At 45.8% G+C, this 7,500-nt stretch overlaps 28 non-coding genes across 28 annotated transcripts; 13 read left to right on the plus strand and 15 right to left on the minus strand.

Annotated features, from left to right (window-relative positions):
- Positions 1–62: 62 nt before the first annotated feature.
- TRNAE-UUC (transfer RNA glutamic acid (anticodon UUC)) lies at positions 63–134 on the minus strand. The gene has a single exon. It is a non-coding gene; the product is annotated as a tRNA-Glu (tRNA).
- Positions 135–137: 3 nt separating this feature from the next.
- On the minus strand, positions 138–210 carry TRNAV-AAC (transfer RNA valine (anticodon AAC)). Its single transcript has one exon. It is a non-coding gene; the product is annotated as a tRNA-Val (tRNA).
- Positions 211–314: 104 nt separating this feature from the next.
- On the plus strand, positions 315–386 carry TRNAH-GUG (transfer RNA histidin (anticodon GUG)). Its single transcript has one exon. It is a non-coding gene; the product is annotated as a tRNA-His (tRNA).
- A 479-nt stretch (positions 387–865) lies between these two features.
- Positions 866–947, plus strand: TRNAL-AAG (transfer RNA leucine (anticodon AAG)). The gene has a single exon. It is a non-coding gene; the product is annotated as a tRNA-Leu (tRNA).
- A 161-nt stretch (positions 948–1,108) lies between these two features.
- Positions 1,109–1,181, minus strand: TRNAA-AGC (transfer RNA alanine (anticodon AGC)). Its single transcript has one exon. It is a non-coding gene; the product is annotated as a tRNA-Ala (tRNA).
- A 112-nt stretch (positions 1,182–1,293) lies between these two features.
- TRNAY-GUA (transfer RNA tyrosine (anticodon GUA)) lies at positions 1,294–1,386 on the plus strand. The gene is made up of 2 exons: positions 1,294–1,330; positions 1,351–1,386. It is a non-coding gene; the product is annotated as a tRNA-Tyr (tRNA).
- Positions 1,387–1,861: 475 nt separating this feature from the next.
- Positions 1,862–1,935, minus strand: TRNAI-AAU (transfer RNA isoleucine (anticodon AAU)). Its single transcript has one exon. It is a non-coding gene; the product is annotated as a tRNA-Ile (tRNA).
- An 89-nt stretch (positions 1,936–2,024) lies between these two features.
- On the plus strand, positions 2,025–2,108 carry TRNAL-CAG (transfer RNA leucine (anticodon CAG)). The gene has a single exon. It is a non-coding gene; the product is annotated as a tRNA-Leu (tRNA).
- A 351-nt stretch (positions 2,109–2,459) lies between these two features.
- On the plus strand, positions 2,460–2,583 carry TRNAL-CAA (transfer RNA leucine (anticodon CAA)). Its single transcript has 2 exons — positions 2,460–2,497; positions 2,539–2,583. It is a non-coding gene; the product is annotated as a tRNA-Leu (tRNA).
- A 113-nt stretch (positions 2,584–2,696) lies between these two features.
- Positions 2,697–2,768, plus strand: TRNAC-GCA (transfer RNA cysteine (anticodon GCA)). The gene has a single exon. It is a non-coding gene; the product is annotated as a tRNA-Cys (tRNA).
- Positions 2,769–2,837: 69 nt separating this feature from the next.
- On the minus strand, positions 2,838–2,909 carry TRNAP-UGG (transfer RNA proline (anticodon UGG)). Its single transcript has one exon. It is a non-coding gene; the product is annotated as a tRNA-Pro (tRNA).
- Positions 2,910–4,476: 1,567 nt separating this feature from the next.
- On the minus strand, positions 4,477–4,558 carry TRNAS-AGA (transfer RNA serine (anticodon AGA)). The gene has a single exon. It is a non-coding gene; the product is annotated as a tRNA-Ser (tRNA).
- A 92-nt stretch (positions 4,559–4,650) lies between these two features.
- Positions 4,651–4,723, plus strand: TRNAK-CUU (transfer RNA lysine (anticodon CUU)). The gene has a single exon. It is a non-coding gene; the product is annotated as a tRNA-Lys (tRNA).
- Positions 4,724–4,799: 76 nt separating this feature from the next.
- TRNAT-AGU (transfer RNA threonine (anticodon AGU)) lies at positions 4,800–4,873 on the plus strand. The gene has a single exon. It is a non-coding gene; the product is annotated as a tRNA-Thr (tRNA).
- A 111-nt stretch (positions 4,874–4,984) lies between these two features.
- On the minus strand, positions 4,985–5,057 carry TRNAF-GAA (transfer RNA phenylalanine (anticodon GAA)). The gene has a single exon. It is a non-coding gene; the product is annotated as a tRNA-Phe (tRNA).
- Positions 5,058–5,163: 106 nt separating this feature from the next.
- On the minus strand, positions 5,164–5,235 carry TRNAQ-CUG (transfer RNA glutamine (anticodon CUG)). The gene has a single exon. It is a non-coding gene; the product is annotated as a tRNA-Gln (tRNA).
- A 137-nt stretch (positions 5,236–5,372) lies between these two features.
- On the minus strand, positions 5,373–5,444 carry TRNAP-AGG (transfer RNA proline (anticodon AGG)). Its single transcript has one exon. It is a non-coding gene; the product is annotated as a tRNA-Pro (tRNA).
- A 109-nt stretch (positions 5,445–5,553) lies between these two features.
- On the minus strand, positions 5,554–5,626 carry TRNAV-CAC (transfer RNA valine (anticodon CAC)). Its single transcript has one exon. It is a non-coding gene; the product is annotated as a tRNA-Val (tRNA).
- An 84-nt stretch (positions 5,627–5,710) lies between these two features.
- On the plus strand, positions 5,711–5,783 carry TRNAR-ACG (transfer RNA arginine (anticodon ACG)). The gene has a single exon. It is a non-coding gene; the product is annotated as a tRNA-Arg (tRNA).
- Positions 5,784–5,934: 151 nt separating this feature from the next.
- TRNAN-GUU (transfer RNA asparagine (anticodon GUU)) lies at positions 5,935–6,008 on the minus strand. Its single transcript has one exon. It is a non-coding gene; the product is annotated as a tRNA-Asn (tRNA).
- A 128-nt stretch (positions 6,009–6,136) lies between these two features.
- TRNAE-CUC (transfer RNA glutamic acid (anticodon CUC)) lies at positions 6,137–6,208 on the plus strand. Its single transcript has one exon. It is a non-coding gene; the product is annotated as a tRNA-Glu (tRNA).
- Positions 6,209–6,308: 100 nt separating this feature from the next.
- On the minus strand, positions 6,309–6,390 carry TRNAS-GCU (transfer RNA serine (anticodon GCU)). Its single transcript has one exon. It is a non-coding gene; the product is annotated as a tRNA-Ser (tRNA).
- A 97-nt stretch (positions 6,391–6,487) lies between these two features.
- Positions 6,488–6,559, minus strand: TRNAE-UUC (transfer RNA glutamic acid (anticodon UUC)). The gene has a single exon. It is a non-coding gene; the product is annotated as a tRNA-Glu (tRNA).
- Positions 6,560–6,562: 3 nt separating this feature from the next.
- TRNAV-AAC (transfer RNA valine (anticodon AAC)) lies at positions 6,563–6,635 on the minus strand. Its single transcript has one exon. It is a non-coding gene; the product is annotated as a tRNA-Val (tRNA).
- A 104-nt stretch (positions 6,636–6,739) lies between these two features.
- On the plus strand, positions 6,740–6,811 carry TRNAH-GUG (transfer RNA histidin (anticodon GUG)). The gene has a single exon. It is a non-coding gene; the product is annotated as a tRNA-His (tRNA).
- Positions 6,812–6,897: 86 nt separating this feature from the next.
- TRNAG-UCC (transfer RNA glycine (anticodon UCC)) lies at positions 6,898–6,969 on the plus strand. The gene has a single exon. It is a non-coding gene; the product is annotated as a tRNA-Gly (tRNA).
- Positions 6,970–7,180: 211 nt separating this feature from the next.
- On the minus strand, positions 7,181–7,299 carry LOC145310515 (5S ribosomal RNA). Its single transcript, XR_013876569.1, has one exon. It is a non-coding gene; the product is annotated as a 5S ribosomal RNA (ribosomal RNA).
- A 108-nt stretch (positions 7,300–7,407) lies between these two features.
- On the plus strand, positions 7,408–7,489 carry TRNAL-AAG (transfer RNA leucine (anticodon AAG)). The gene has a single exon. It is a non-coding gene; the product is annotated as a tRNA-Leu (tRNA).
- Positions 7,490–7,500: the final 11 nt, after the last annotated feature.

The raw sequence follows: 7,500 nt of genomic DNA on the forward strand, positions 1-7,500 counted from the left end.
TTGATGTTTGCATGAAAGAATGAGATCCTGGTGGTTCAGCAGTTTTTAGAGAAGAAAAAGATTTCCCACGCCGGGAGTTGAACCCGGGCCTCCTGGGTGAAAGCCAGATATCCTAGCCGTTAGACCACGTGGGATCATGTTTCCGTCCGGGATCGAACCGGAGACCTTCTGCGTGTTAGGCAGATGTGATAACCGCTACACCACGGAAACTCTGTGGTATAGTGCCAACTAAGGTGGGATGTTATGAAATCACGGAAAAGGCTGGCCTTTGTGGTATGTACACTAGAACATTTGTGCCTTTGTCACTGTCTCTAGCCGTGATCGTCTAGTGGTTAGGACCCTGCGTTGTGGCCGCAGTAACCCAGGTTCGAATCCTGGTCACGGCAGTGACAATTTTTTCCTTTCCCTGTCACATCGTGACTTTGAATTTGGAACTGGGAGCCCATGTCATGAAGAAGCGTCAGTGGTATAGTGGTGAGCATAGCTGCCTTCCAAGCAGTTGACCCGGGTTCGATTCCCGGCTGACGCAGAGCTGAATTTTTAAGCCATGGTATGTGCCGTAATTGGCCAATACTGCTTCCAAATTGTGCAACAGAGATCACCAAGCCTCCGTAGCGCAGTAGGCAGCGCGTCAGTCTCATAATCTGAAGGCCGTGAGTTCGAGCCTCACCGGGGGCAGACTTCATTTTGATCTTAATATGTCTAATGCGTGTAGTGATGGAAAGGAAAACGAAAGTTTAGGCCTACGACACCAAGTATTCCCAGGCGGTCACCCATCCAAGTACTAACTTGGCCCAATGTTGCTTAACTTCAGTGATTAAGCACAAGGTACTACAAGACAAGCAGTCGGCTTCAGGGCATTAGGGGTAGCGTGGCCGAGCGGTCTAAGGCGCTGGTTTAAGGCACCAGTCCTTTCGAGGGCGTGGGTTCGAATCCCACCGCTGCCAAAGCTTTTTCCTCACTTTAGAATTATTGTTGGCTGAAGTGGCTGTTATTCGGTTTGTTTTTGTTTTGATTGTATCTCCGTCCCCTAGGCAGACTGGGGTCAATCATTTGTTTGTCTCCATACATGATGAACAGGTTTCATGAGCTATGGCAAAATGTTGCTTGGAGATGCGGGGTATCGATCCCCGTACCTCTCGCATGCTAAGCGAGCGCTCTACCATCTGAGCTACATCCCCTTCTTGCTGTTGATGTCCGAAAGCAAGTATTTGAATCTTCTGTCTCGGGAAATCAAAAGGTCGCACAGCAACTGTGGTTAAATTGACAAAGCAATTCCTCACCCGACAGCTACCTTCGATAGCTCAGTTGGTAGAGCGGTGGACTGTAGTTGTTACTCTGCGAGCAGATATCCATAGGTCGCTGGTTCAAATCCGGCTCGAAGGAACTAACCTTTTTCGTCCTTTTTTTCATATTTTCCATCGGAACACGAACACGGTGTTAGCTTTGAACACCAATGCTCAACGACATCGGTGTCAGCATCGAGTGTAACCGACATTAGAAAGCCAGGACATGATGTTGCTTAATTTTTTTCATTTTCCCTGGCGTCTATCCATTCCTCGATAGTCTAGTGGTGAGGATCTCCGCCTGTCACGTGGAAGGCCCGGGTTCGATTCCCGGTCGGGGAGAATGCAACTTTTTGACAGGACAGCTTGAGAGACATGCATTTCATCGCTCCAGCTTTATGATAGAAGGCAATTTGGTTACATAATTTACCTCCAATACCATTGAGCCCGGGTAGCTCAGTCGGTAGAGCGTTAGGCTTTTAACCTAACGGTCCAGGGTTCGAGCCCCTGCTCGGGCGCTACCCTTTTGCACAGACGTGCACTTAAATCACTTTGTCAGCAAATTAAAAGGAGTATGGCCCGTAGGGGGATCGAACCCGTGACCTTCGCGTTATTAGCACGACGCTCTAACCAACTGAGCTAACGGGCCTACACACGGTTGTTGGACTAAAAACTTTGCATTGATATAGTGTATTTGCATAGCTTGTTGCTTGTGGCTGCCTACACCGTGAGTCAACAGTCAGTTTGGCCGAGTGGTCTAAGGCGCTGCGTTCAGGTCGCAGTCCACTTCTGTGGGCGTGAGTTCGAATCTCACAGCTGACAAACTCCTTTTTCCTGTCCATTGTGTGTGCGTGCTGCTCTATTTTGGCAGCAAACCAAATATACATAAAATGTTTGACTCAACCAGACAAGGATAGCAGAGTGGCGCAGTGGAAGCGTGCTGGGCCCATAACCCAGAGGTCCGTAGATCGAAACTACGCTCTGCTAAAACCCAATTCTTTTCTTCTGTTCTGTTCTCTTTTCTTTATTTCAGACGTCAACAGGGACCACAAATGTGTCCCCGCACCCCAACACGACCCATTAGCGCAGAGGATAGCGCGTTGGACTTCTAATCCAAAGGTCCTGGGTTCGATCCCCAGATGGGTTGCAAACTGTTTTGCCAGCCAGTAAGATGTCAGGATGGCCGAGTGGTCTAAGGCGCCAGACTCAAGGCATAATCCTTGCTCTGCAATACGGAGTAGGCTCTGGAGAATTCTGGTCCTCGATGAGGGCATGGGTTCGAATCCCATTTCTGACAAACAACTTTTGGCATTAATTTTCTGCAACTGCCACCCTCCCACTCAAGGAAGTATCGCCATCAAAACGCAGAGCTAAGATTGACCACAATTGTTTGCTTGTTACACCGCACACGGGGATATAGCTCAGTGGTAGAGCATCCGGCTGCAGTCCGGCAGGTCCTTGGTTCAACTCCGAGTGTCCCCTTAGGTGAAACTTTTTTTGGTTTAGCACATTGCAACCTTGCATCCAGAAAAAAAAAGAAAGAAAAATCAAGGGCCAAACCGGGATTTGAACCCGGGACCTCCTGCACCCAAAGCAGGAATCATACCCCTAGACCATTTGGCCGCCCGGTTAGGTTAAGTCAACAGTGATTTAATACACTTGATGTAACTTTGACTGCTTTAATAAAGTCTGGCATTGAAACCAACATGATTCAGATGTTTCTCTGGATGTTGCACAGTTTTCTAATTCATATCAGACCTTTCTGTCCATATAAATAACACATAAAACCAACCGCTGGTTCATAGTTGGTAAAAATGATTAACTGAACCTAAAATTTTGGGGAGGAATAAAGATATTCAAGATTTAATTTTTTGTTTTCAAAATAAAGATACTAAGAAAGAGAGGTAATGTCTGATTGAGCCAATAAATGAATCGCATCGGAGCATACATGAAATCTCATTAGTTGAATTAAACTGAAGGTTTCTAGTTTTTTTCATGAGAGTTAATTTGAGCTGTTCTTTCAACTATTACTCGAATCAAGTCCATCTCATGAAGTGCTGCCTTCATATTGTTGTTTCACATCTATGTTTTATCTGTGCATTAATAATAAATATGCTTCATCTATTGCAATCGTTGTAAAATAATAAAAATCTCTTTATGAATTTAAGTTAATAAAATCATATTTTTTTCTTGGGTTTCAATAAAACAAAAAAATAATATCTCGGACTTCTAAAGTCTTTTTATATGTTTCCTCACTGTTTGGCCACTACTTGGTCACAAATGCTCAAAACACAAACCTTTTTCGACCTAAGATACTCAATTGGTTCCTTCTACAAGTCCAATCCATCAGTTTTGGGATGTCTTTATATTTCAAGATAAATTTATGAAAAAGGGAAATTTGGGTGTTGCCTATTGTATGCACAGATACCATTAAATCAACAGAAAAAAATACTTATTTGTACTTTTCTCTCATCTTTAAAGTTTGATTCTGTTAAATAACTATTCTTGAAGGAGAGCTGCTGACCTCCAGTGTACATGGCTTAGTCAAATGCATATTAAACATAAAAATTTTCCCAAAAAGCACATAAAAAAAGTCTCTCAATGGGTTAGAAAAATAGAATAATTTTGAAACTTAGATTTAAGTTAAACAAATTATTTTTCTAGTACATTACATTAAAATACTTTGTTTGGGGCAAATTTTTACCTTTAACGTGTATTTGACTTAACCATGAACACTGGAGGTCAGCAGCTGTCCTCTTGAGCGATAGAATGCATAAATCCCTTAGACAATAGTTAATTCAACAGAATTCAAACTTTGAAAATGGGAAAAAAGTATAGGTTTTTTCAGTGCAATTTATTTTGGATCTTGTTAACGCGATTGCTGCGCATTTCCTGGCATTATTCTGGCAAGGATTGGTACTCGAAAACTAAATATTTTCCATCTTTGAGTACGCCAGTGACAAGCGGATTTCATTTGAATGTTGTTTGTTGGAACTCTTGCTATTCTGGTTCAGGTTCTTGCAAAATGAATTGCTGCAACGTCCGGGAATCGAACCCGGGCCGCCCGCGTGGCAGGCGAGCATTCTACCACTGAACCAACGTTGCTGGCACATAGGGAAAGGACAATTTGTGGCTCTTTGTAACCCCCCAAACAGCCCATGACCTATGGAGAGAAGGGCAAAATGTTATCCGCAGTCGGTAGGATTCGAACCTACGCTCCCAGAGGGAATCTGATTTCTAGTCAGACGCCTTAACCACTCGGCCACGACTGCAATCCATTGATGGGGGCACATTTGGCGGCATTCTCATACAGTAGAATAACTTGGATTAGCTTAGCTTGCCACTTCACACAGGTTTGCAAGCAGCCCGGCTAGCTCAGTCGGTAGAGCATGAGACTCTTAATCTCAGGGTCGTGGGTTCGAGCCCCACGTTGGGCGACCATTCCTTTTGGTGTGTTTCCCACTTAGCTGCAACGAGTATGAGGTGCACACTCATGGACCCACCAGCAGAAAGGGCGCCATGGCTTAGTTGGTTAAAGCGCCTGTCTAGTAAACAGGAGATCCCGAGTTCGAATCTCGGTGGTGCCTCAACTTTTTTTGACCAACCCAACTGTCAAAAGAAGGCCTCTGAAAGATTTCACTGCTCACATTTTGCCCAAGATACAGGAAAAATGAAGCGAAACAAACAGTTCAACAAAATGCCGCGACCCGGGATCGAACCGGGGACCTTTAGATCTTCAGTCTAACGCTCTCCCAACTGAGCTATCACGGCCTGTGCTATGTTCTTGGCGACCCAAGCGGAAACGCAGCAGCATAGCATTTCAAAAAGAAAAAGTGGCCTGACAGACGAAAACAAACGAACAAACAGAAAAAGAGACAGGTCCTACCGAGATTTGAACTCGGATCGCTGGATTCAGAGTCCAGAGTGCTAACCATTACACCATAGGACCTTCACATCTAGCGATGTCAAGATGCACGTACAGTTTTCCAATCGTTTTCCCATTGAAAAGAAAAAGGTAAAACAACTGGAACATATTTGCAGAAACCCTGAAATTAGGGCCAAACATGACCAATCCAAAAAGCAAGTGGGCTCGTCCGGGATTTGAACCCGGGACCTCTCGCACCCTAAGCGAGAATCATACCCCTAGACCAACGAGCCAGCTGTTGAGTGGTAACAGTGCGTGTGGGTATTTATTTGACATGCCTGCGGAAGGAGACTCACCTTTGAACGAGGACCTTCAAGAAAGAAGAAGAAAAAACAGACTGTTTGGTTCCTGCCGGGATCGAACCGGCGACCTTATCCGTGTGAAGGACACGTGATAACCACTACACTAAGGAACCTTGCTGGTAGAGAGGCAAATTCTTTGTTTGAAATATTGAGTTGTAGCAAATGTGGTATGGATCTGTCCCAACGGTGTACTACAGGGTCTCGTGGCGCAACGGATAACGCGTCTGACTACGGATCAGAAGATTGCAGGTTCGAATCCTGCCGAGATCGGATTTTTATCTTTGAACAGACTAAATGTGTATGACTGAGACACATGGCATGACATTGCATACACAGATACATGGACAATATGTTTGTTTAGCTGCCAATACTTATGTTTTGTTCACGTTGATTGCTACGCTCAACAAGAAAAAGGTGTCTGCGCCCCCGGGTGGGCTCGAACCACCAACCTTTCGGTTAACAGCCGAACGCGCTAGCCGATTGCGCCACGGAGGCAAGTTGATGATGCTGGTATCGAAATAATTGAGAAATATGCCAACATGGTTAAATAATTGTACAATTGAGAAAGCCAGTTTGGAAAATGCTTTGTTTAAGTTTGCACTGCTAAACACATCATACATCCTTCCGTTATGGTCTAGTGGTTAGGATAGCTGGCTCTCACCCAGCAGGCCCGGGTTCGATTCCCGGTAACGGAAAACTTTTTTCCCCCCTCTTGTGCGCTTGTCCAAGTGTAGTTGAGTTGGTATAGCATCGAATTTCTCGAGAGAAGAAAAGGCAATAATTGAACAAAACTTCCGACGAGGATGGGATTCGAACCCACGCGGGCAGAGCCCATTGGATTAGCAGTCCAACGCCTTAACCACTCGGCCACCTCGTCAACTAGGAGGAGTCAGGCCGAAACTTGGGAAGCCCTTGATGTTTGCATGAAAGAATGAGATCCTGGTGGTTCAGCAGTTTTTAGAGAAGAAAAAGATTTCCCACGCCGGGAGTTGAACCCGGGCCTCCTGGGTGAAAGCCAGATATCCTAGCCGTTAGACCACGTGGGATCATGTTTCCGTCCGGGATCGAACCGGAGACCTTCTGCGTGTTAGGCAGATGTGATAACCGCTACACCACGGAAACTCTGTGGTATAGTGCCAACTAAGGTGGGATGTTATCAAATCACGGAAAAGGCTGGCCTTTGTGGTATGTACACTAGAACATTTGTGCCTTTGTCACTGTCTCTAGCCGTGATCGTCTAGTGGTTAGGACCCTGCGTTGTGGCCGCAGTAACCCAGGTTCGAATCCTGGTCACGGCAGTGACAATTTTTTCCTTTCCCTGTCACATCGTGACTTTGAATTTGGAACTGGCGGATGGTATTGTGGGAGCCCATGTCATGAAGAAGCGTCAGTGGTATAGTGGTGAGCATAGCTGCCTTCCAAGCAGTTGACCCGGGTTCGATTCCCGGCTGACGCAGAGCTGAATTTTTAAGCCATGGTATGTGCCGTAATTGGCCAATACTGCTTCCAAATTGTGCAACAGAGATCACCAAGCCTCCGTAGCGCAGTAGGCAGCGCGTCAGTCTCATAATCTGAAGGCCGTGAGTTCGAGCCTCACCGGGGGCAGACTTCATTTTGATCTTAATATGTCTAATGCGTGTAGTGATGGAAAGGAAAACGAAAGTTTAGGCCTACGACACCAAGTATTCCCAGGCGGTCACCCATCCAAGTACTAACTTGGCCCAATGTTGCTTAACTTCAGTGATCGGACGAGAACTGGTGCTTTCAACATGGTATGGCCGTAGACATTGATGATGGGCAATGCAACGGTATGAGTCAATCCTTTTCTGCTGCGATGGCGTAGGGATTAAGCACAAGGTACTACAAGACAAGCAGTCGGCTTCAGGGCATTAGGGGTAGCGTGGCCGAGCGGTCTAAGGCGCTGGTTTAAGGCACCAGTCCTTTCGAGGGCGTGGGTTCGAATCCCACCGCTGCCAAAGCTTTTTCC

The sequence above is a fragment of the Acartia tonsa genome, unplaced genomic scaffold (assembly GCF_053477335.1).
Source record: "Acartia tonsa isolate MP-2025a unplaced genomic scaffold, ASM5347733v1 sca3, whole genome shotgun sequence".
NCBI classification, from domain to species: Eukaryota; Metazoa; Arthropoda; class Copepoda; order Calanoida; family Acartiidae; genus Acartia; species Acartia tonsa.